Source organism: Nansenia antarctica (genome assembly GCF_963989245.1).
Source record: "Nansenia antarctica genome assembly, chromosome: 7".
In the NCBI taxonomy this organism is placed as follows: domain Eukaryota; kingdom Metazoa; phylum Chordata; class Actinopteri; order Argentiniformes; family Microstomatidae; genus Nansenia; species Nansenia antarctica.
The window spans coordinates 38133444-38143112 of record NC_137677.1 but is presented as its reverse complement, the minus strand read 5'-3'; positions in this window follow the sequence as shown (position 1 = coordinate 38143112).

The following is a 9669-nucleotide window of genomic DNA, read 5'->3' as shown; positions in this document are numbered from 1 at the left end:
GCCAAGAGAGCCAATAAAGTTCTCACGACGGAATGAACATAATTGGCTGTAAACGCCTCGTCGACTCGCACAGTAGAAGCAGGTGCTATGGGACAATAATACATATACCTGGGCTACAGATTAAATTGGCACTATTTCATGGCCAGCGCAATTTGTTGCCGCTGTCGTGGCAGTGAACAAGCATTGAAGGGGAGGGTGAGAGCTACCGTGACCTTTTCATTGGTTGGAATCGTCTGTTTCTGTTATTATTTATTTCATTTTTCTTAGTTTTAATAAGTGAACGCTGTTCACTAATTATTCCTTTATTGGTTGATTTTGTTATGTTTGATTTTCTGTCTTTCATGTGGACCCGCGGAAGAATAGTCCTCACTATGGAGATGACAAATGGGGATGCGTTTAAATAAACAAATAAACAAAGTTTAAAGAGTCCGTCTGTATGAACACCTGAGAGTCTGTCTGTATGAACATCTGAGAGTCTGTCTGTATGAACACCTGAGAGTCTGTCTGTATGAACACCTGAGAGTCTGTATAAACACCTGAGAGTCTGTCTGTATGAACACCTGAGAGTCTGTCTGTATGAACACCTGAGAGTCTGTCTGTATGAACACCTGAGAGTCTGTATGAACACCTGAGAGTCTGTCTGTATGAACACCTGAGAGTCTGTCTGTATGAACACCTGAGAGTCTGTCTGTATGAACACCTGAGAATCTGTCTGTATGAACACCTGAGAGTCTGTCTGTATGAACACCTGAGAGTCTGTATGAACACCTGAGAGTCTGTCTGTACGAACACCTGAGAATCTGTCTGTATGAACATCTGAGAGTCTGTCTGTATGAACACCTGAGAGTCTGTATGAACACCTGAGAGTCTGTCTGTATGAACACCTGAGAGTCTGTCTGTATGAACACCCGAGAGTCCGTCTGTATGTTTTTTTTATTTATTTGTTTACCTTTATTTAACCAGGCAAACATGTAAGAACAAATTCTTATTTGCAAATGCAGCCTGACCAAAAAGCAATGGATTTTGGGGGGGGGGGGGAGCTAGAAATAAAACAAGGTTAAGTAATTTACAACAATAAAACAATAAAACAATAAAACACTGGCAAACACAGATGCATTAAAATACTAACAGTCAGAGAGAGGGGAGAGAGACGGAGGAGGTAGGGGTGAGGAAGAGCGGAGGTGAGGGATAGCGGGGGTAGTGGAGCAGGGGTATTTAAAATGAGGCAGTGATGGGTTATGGGATGGGTGAGAGACGGTGATCAACAGGTACATTGATCGACTATGGTTCGCTGCAGGATTTGTTTGAAAGCAGTGAGTGAGGTGAGGGCGGTGAGTTTGAGGGTGTTCTGTAAAGTGTTCCAGTCGTGTGCTGCAGCGAACCGGAAAGCGCTGCGACCGACAACGGTACGGGCTTTGGGGATGGTGAGTCGGACAAGATCACTGGATCTTAGAACGATGACGGGGCGGTGAGAGAGGTGCAGAAGGGATGAGAGGTAGAAAGGTGTTTTGCAAAGTATGGTTCTGTAGATAAGATGAAGCCAGTGACAGAGCCGTCTGCTGTGAAGAGATGTCCAGTCTACAAGGGTGTACAGATCACAGTGGTGAGTTGTGAAAGGCGCACTAGTGGCAAAACGAATGGCGGAGTGATGGAGTGTGTCGAGTTTCCTGAGGGCAGACTGAGATGCCATCCTATAGATGGTATCGCCATAGTCAAATATGGGCAGGATGGTCATCTTGACAAGGGTATGTTTGGCTGCACGGGTGAAGGAGGCCTTGTTCCGGTATAAAAAGCTTAGACGAGCTTTGACTTTTGTCTGCAGGTGCTTTATGTGGGTGGTGAAGGAAAGGGATGAGTCCAGCCAAAGGCCAAGGTATTTGTAACAAGAGACAAACTCCAGCTCGGAACCGTCAACACAGAAGATCTTAGGGGGGCTGCTGACACGAGGTCTCCGGTCGAAAAGAATGCACTTTGTTTTTTTGGTGTTGAGGAGAAGATGGAGGCGATGAAAAGACTGCTCAATGGAGGTGAGGCTGAGTTGTAGAGTGGAAGCCGCAGAGTGGAGTGAAGGGCCTGCACAATACAAGATGGTGTCGTCAGCATAAAGATGGATCTGGGATTTGCCAGCATCTTTTGCTATATCATTGATGTAGATTGAGAACAACGTTGGTCCCAAGATGGAGCCTTGAGGCACCCCTTTAGAGATGGTGAGATGGTCTGACAAGATATTTTCAGTCTTCACTTGCTGAACTCGGTCAGTTAGATAGCTGGCAAACCAGTTGCAAGAGTTTGTCGAGAGACCAATGTTGGAGAGCCTCTGTAGAAGGATGGAATGGATGACAGAACCAAAGGCCTTAGCTAGGTCGATAAAGGCAGCGATGCAGACCTGCTTGGAGTCCAAGGAAGTGAGAATGTCATCCATAACTTTCAAGGTAGCTGTGATGCACCCGTGGCCAGGCCTGAACCCAGACTGCATGTTGGACAGGATGTTGTTTGAGGCCATGAAGTGGCTGAGCTGTTTGAGAGCCAGCTTCTCCAGGACCTTGGCCAGGCACGGCAAGATGGAGATGGGCCTGTAGCAGTTGGGGTCGGAGCTAGAGCCATGAACACCTGAGAGTCTGTCTGTATGAACACCTGAGAGTCTGTCTGTATGAACACCTGAGAGTCTGTCTGTATGAACACCTGAGAGTCTGTCTGTATCAGTGATGCCGGTAACGCGATACTAAGTAACGCGATACTCTAATCTGAATACTTTTCCCAGTAACGAGTATTCTAACGCGATACTATTTCCAAATCAGTAGTCGGATTAAAGTTACTTATTCAAGTGGCTGTGCGTTACTATTGCGTTACTACCTCATAACTTAGGCTAAATGCAGTATTTCTTTGTAATGTTCGATAGTAAACAAACATTTCTCGCGTCTTGGGGAGTGACGTCAGTGCGCACGTTTTCAACACGAGGTTACTATGGAAGGCCATGCCCGCAAAAAACGGCTCTCGACTATCGCGAGATTGCAGCAGAATCGCTCACGTGTATCACCACGCTGATTGCACAGTGTAAACAGAAGCGTAGCCTACACAATGGAGCGAGAACAGAGATATGCGTTAAATAGCTGGAAATATAAGGATTATTTTGAGTTTGTGTCAGCAAAGGATGACAAGAACATAAATGTTGATCATTGATAAACTAAATTGATAAGACTCACCCAGTTTAGGATTAGGATTATATTAGGATCATATCTGAATGGTCAGGGTAGGTTTTAGGTTTTGTGAAACCACTCCTTGCTAGTTACTGTTAAATAAAGATTATATTTATTTTATTGTTTAAAAACAAGTATTTATGTTGGGTGAGGCAAAGAAAGACTCTTTATTTTGTTGTTTTAAGTTATTGTTTAAAGTTTAATTATGTAATTTAAGTTACTGTTAAAATAAAGTGAGTTTTGGCAAAACCAGTTTTCATTTTTATGTTGCGGGGGGGGGGGGGGGGGGGTCGGGTGCCTAGGCAGCTGCCAATAGTAACTTAAAAAGTAACTAGTAATCTAACTTAGTTACTTTTAAAATCAAGTAATCAGTAAAGTAACTAGATTACTTTTTAAAGGAGTAATCAGTAATCAGTAATCAGAATACTTTTTCAAAGTAACTGTGGCAACACTGGTCTGTATGAACACCTGAGAGTCTGTCTGTATGAACACCTGAGAGTCTGTATGAACACCTGAGAGTCTGTCTGTATGAACACCTGAGAGTCCGTCTGTATGAACACCTGAGAGTCCGTCTGTATGAACACCTGAGAGTCCGTCTGTATGAACACCTGAGAGTCTGTCTGTATGAACATCTGAGAGTCTGTCTGTATGAACACCTGAGAGTCTGTCTGTATTTACACCTGTTGCTAGAGCCAGGAGTTAAACCAGAGTTCGGACAGAGTTCACTCTTCTCTCCTCTACATCAGCAGTTTATTCTCTCTCTCCCTCCCCCCCTCCCTCTCTCCCTCTCTCTCTCTCCCCCTCCCTCCCCCCTCTCTCCCCCCATCCCTCTCTCCCCCCATCCCTCTCTCCCCCCATCTCTCTCCAAACAACCAAACAACCAATCGATGAGGCGGAGGTTTATTTACAGTGGAGACGTCAGCTGCATGATATAGTCCCGCCTCCCTCCCATTCCCAACTGTAGATTGATGGGCGATAAATTAAATTCATGAATCGAGACCCATTCCTCACCCACACCCACACCCACACACCCACACCCACGATGGATATGGTGGCCGTAGATTCTCAGAGCAGGTGCCTTGTGAAATGGTCAGGGTCAGGGATACATTTCCATGGATATTGAAGGCAGTTTAGGACTCTTTGAATGCTTCTAAAATTAGATCATGAGATTTGATTGGTTTGAAACGGCTTCCTTTACAGTACTGATTGGTCAGTGTTGTAGTAGCTCGGGACCGGATCTGTTTATTTATGGTTCTGAACTCCAAGCCTCAAGTGCTCTTTCTCAAACTTAATAAAAGTTTAAATTGTTTAAATTGGCTTGGGAGTAATAACAATGGATTAATGGAGACCATAGGCTTCCTTCCTTCCTTCCTTCCTCCCTTCCTTCCTTCCTTCCTTCCTTCCTTCTTTCCTTCCTTCCTTCCTTCCTTCCTTCCTCCCTCCCTTCCTTCCTTCCTTCCTTCCTTCCTTCCTTCCTTCCTCCCTCCCTTCCTTCCTTCCTTCCTTCATCCCTTCCTTCCTTCCTTCATCCCTTCCTTCCTTCCTCCCTTCCTTCCTTCCTTCCTTCCTTCCTCCCTTCCTTCCTCCTTTCCTCCCTTCCTTCCTTCCTTCCTCCTTTCCTCCCTTCCTTCCTTCCTCCTTTCCTTCCTTCCTCTCTTCCTTCCTTCCTTCCTTCCTTCCTTCCTTCCTTCCTTCCTTCCTTCACCAGTATATTCCATGTATCCTTTGCTCAATGCATCCTTGTTGATTTAGGCCTACGGTTCACATTCCATCCTTTCTTTCTTACTTTCATTCTTTCCTCTTCCTTCCTTCCCTCCTTCAGTCCTGCATCTATCTATCCATCTATTCAATCATCCATTAACTCTCTCCCTCTCCATAGCTGTGTGTGTTCACTGGGCAGACTCTCCACATTACCCCATTTACTCTGGGGTCGAGAGGAGAGGGGAGGGGAGGTGAGAGCGGGGGAAAAAGGGGAAAGGAGAGGAGAGATGAGGAAAAGAGAGGAGGGGAGAGAGAGGAGAGGGGAGGGGAGGTGAGAGCGGGGGAGAGAGGGGAAAGGAGAAGAGAGATGAGGAAAGGAGAGGAGGGGAGAGAGAGGAGAGGGGGGGGGAGGGGGTGTTTATCAGCTAAAGGTCAGATAGTGGTTTATTAAGCCCTCAAGACCAGGCCTTGACAGCAGGCATCAGTCACCCTGTGAGCTCTCCCTCCCTGCAGCCATATGCAGGGGAGGCTGGGGGAGGCTGGGGGAGGCTGGGCGAGGCTGACATCGGAGGACGGGCTCACTGTAATGCATGGAACGGAAGGACGAGGAATGGTATCAAACACACATGATCTGGTTGGGCCTATTTGAGTCTGGTATAGGTCCTGTTTGGTCTGGTATAGGTCCTGTTTGGTCTGGTATAGGTCCTGTTTGGTCTGGTATAGGTCCTGTTTGGTCTGGTATGGGTCTGTTTGGGTCTGGTATGGCCTTGTTTGGGTCTGGTTTGGGTCTGTTTGGGCCTGTTTGGGTCTGGTATGGGTCCTGTTTGGTCTGGTATGGTCCTGTTTGGTCTGGTATGGTCCTGTTTGGTCTGGTTGGGTCTGTTTGGGACTGTTTGGGCCTGTTTGGTCTGGTATGGGTCTGTTTGGTCTGGTATGGGTCTGTTTGGTCTGGTATGGCCCTATTTGAGTCTGGTATGATAAGACCAAAAATAAATTGGTTTGTAGCCTGAAAAGTTGGTTCACAGCTGCAGAGAAATCAACATCACAGCGTTACAGTTAAACAGTTTAATAAATATTTGTAAGTCGTCCTTCTTCTAGCATGACTGCCAATGGCCTCTGGCCTGAGCAGAGATTACTCTTCCTGCTATGACTGGTGGACAGATGATTCACTTGCTTAGTCAAATGTATTTATTGTAAATCGCTTTGGAATAAGTTCAATAAATTAATCTGCTAAATGGCAAAAATGTAGATATAGGGAAGTAGTTTAATGTCGTTCCAGTTTGAGCTTCTATAAGACATGTTTCTATGGAACAACCAGCAACGCAGATAATAAAGAATATACTGTATATACCTAGTTACCTTTCTGTCATTGTCTTTTTAAAAATGTTTTACTTATATAGTGTTGTTTATTAGTTTTTTTTTTTTTTTTAATATATATATTGTTGTTTGTATCTTTATGTCTTATGCACCAACCACGCCAAGTCAATTTCATGTATATGCGAATATCCTTGGCAATAAAAAATACAAATAAATATTCTGATTCTGATGTGATTAAATAAATTGTTATACAATAGCCTTCATGTACAACATGTCAGAAATTCAAAACTAAAAAGAATGTACCACCTTTGTTATTTTTCTATCCCAGAATGTTTATGAATGTCTTTCAATGCAACATAATTACAATATATAGACAATATTTGATAATGTAATCAGCTGTTGTGCTATTGACCTCTGACCCCCAGGGAGACAACCATCGATCAGCTTCAGTCCTTCAATAAGGAGCAGTCACTCCACCTTACATCACACACACACACACACACGCACGCACGCGCACGCACGCACGCACGCACGCACGCACGCACGCACGCACGCACGCACGCACGCACGCACACACACACACACACACACACACACACACACACACATGCACGCATGCTCGCTCTCTCTCTCTCACACACTCACACACACTCACATACACACGCACACGCGCACACACACACACACACACACACACACACACACACACAGACAGACACGCTCGCTCTCACACACACACACACACACACACTTGTTCGCTCTCACACACACACACACACACATATTGTGTAGCGATCCTACAAACACAAAACACAGGAGGGAATTCTATCCTAAAGTTATGATCAGCTGTTTCATCAGCTGTTGTGCTATTGACCTCTGACCCCCAGGGAGACAACCATCGATCAGCTTCAGTCCTTCAATAAGGAGCAGTCACTCCACCTTACATCACACACACACACACACACACACACACACACACGCACGCACGCACGCACGCACGCACGCTCTCTCTCACACACACACACACACGCACACGCGCACGCACACGCACACACACACACACACACATAGACAGATACACTCGCTCGCTCTCACACACACACTTGTTCGCTCTCACACACACACAGACGCACACACACACACACTCTGTAGCGATCCTACAAACACAAAACACAGGAGGGAAATCTATCCTAAAGTTATGATGGAGTAGATGGATAGATGGATCATGGTGAATGGTTGACTCCTATGTCATCACATATTCATACCCCTGGGCGTCCCCCCCCCCCCCACCCCCTCCAGGGGGCTGTTCAACACCAGCCTGCTGACATACCCGAGGCGCGAGGTTACTGGGATCTCAGGACGGCTAATGACCCTCTCCCTCCTGCTATCTCACAGGCGACGTTTCCTCGATACCTCTCATCCAATCAAATCACCAGGAGATGAGAGAACAGAGAAAATTGCCTTCGTTGAATGTGTTAGCTAATCAAGTATTTGTTCAAGGCTGATGTTTTTTGTTTTTTTTCTGGGTAATTTAAGTTGTTGGAGCTCTCTTGCTGTGAAAAAGCATCTCTGAGACTAGGATAAGAGTACGTTGGTTTTTTACGTGCAGAGAGGGATGAATATTTCATGAAAATATGATTAACTGCGTCCAAAATGAGGTTCCCATTAGAAAGTCAATACGACTGGTAAAGATTTACCCCGTGTCAAGAGAAGGAATATTTTATTCATGACGTAAACCTTTGTAAAAATATTTTTGGAAGAATGATTACATTTCAGGCTTGCATTTTTAATGATAATCTCACAGAAAAATTATCTGTACAACACACAGACAGAAATGAAACACAGCACGTAACACAGAGGATGCTCAGCGATTGCCGAGTCACACAGTCTCTGACAAGGCAAGTTATTTCAGTTCAAATCTGTGTCAGTCTCCCGTTCGCTCAGTACACGGACCGTGCGGCTCTGGTTCAGTTCTCTCCACGGTCCAGAGCTCCACAGTCCCACTCTACTACACGGTGAGAGAACAGTCTAGCAGGCTTCTAAGGAGAAGAACATTTCTTCCTTGTGAGGCACAGTACAGTATAATCAAGAGAGGACCATCTTTTCCTTGTCCTTTTCTGTGTGAGCCACAGTTCATTAAGAGAGGACCGTATTTCCCTGGTCCTTTTCTGTGTGAGCCATTTACATTTACATTTTGGGGCATTTAGCAGACGCCTTATTCCAAAGAGACTTACAATCAATACATTTGACTAAGCAAGTGAATCATCAATCCACCAGTCGTAGCAGGAAGAGTGATCTAGTTCAGGCCCGGGGCCATTGGCAGTCTCCGTGATAAAAGGAAAAAAAGCAAATCGTTTTTTTTTGTAAAGACACTGGAGAAACAGAGAAACCGTACAGGGGGGGCAGTAGACGTCTTGGGGGACACAGTGAAGGGGAAAAGCGGATGTAGTAGATGTCTCAGGAGGAGCAGTTAAGGTGTAACCTGAAGAGATGGAGGTCTTCAGTCTCCGACGGAAGATGGGTAGTGACTCTGCAGTTCTGACAGCCGTGGGAAGCTCATTCCACCAGCGGGGAGCCAGGGTAGTGAAGACACGTGACCGGGCAGCGCGACTGCCGTGTTGGCGTAGAGGTGGTGGGGACAGCCACAGTTCAGTATATGTAAAGAGAGAGAACCGTCTTTCCCGGGTCCTTTTCTGTGTGAGACACAGTCTGACAACAAGCTGAGAGGCTCAGCCTAGCGTACCACGCCTTGGTAGCTTTAACAGACGACCATCTGTCTCTAGGAGAAGCTGACGGCGCACCGTCACAGTCTGACAGTCCCACAGAGGTCCCTGTCTCACCCTCACAGTCCCACAGAGGTCCCTGTCTCACCCTCACAGTCCCACAGCGCGGCAAGACCCGTCAGAGTCCCGTCCTACCCCCCCCACCCTACAGCCAGCCTCAGCCAGCCTCCTCTACAGCGTGTCCCACAGCCTCTAAACGGACTGACTTATACAGTTCCTTATTCCAAAGCGCTTTACAACGGCCTCTCCTTCACCCGTTCACACACACATTCACACACCGATGGCGGCAAGCTACCATGCAAGGCGCCGGCAGCCCGCTCATTCGGAGCAATTTGGGGGTTCGGTGTCTTGTTCAATGTGGTCAGCCGGGGTTCGAACCGGCATTAGATACCGGCTCTACCTCCTGAGCCACAGCCGCCCGAGCCTCCTCTCCTCTCCTACAGCCTCTCTCCTCTCCTACAGCCTCCTCTCTCCTCTACAGCCTCTCTCCTCTACAGCCTCTCTCCTCTACAGCCTCCTCTCCTCTCCTACAGCCTCTCTCCTCTCATCTACAGCCTCTCTCCTCTCCTCTACAGCCTCTCTCCTCTACAGCCTCTCTCCTCTCCTCTACAGCCTCTCTCCTCTCCTCTACAGCCTCTCTCCTCTCCTCTACAGCCTCTCTCCTCTCCTCT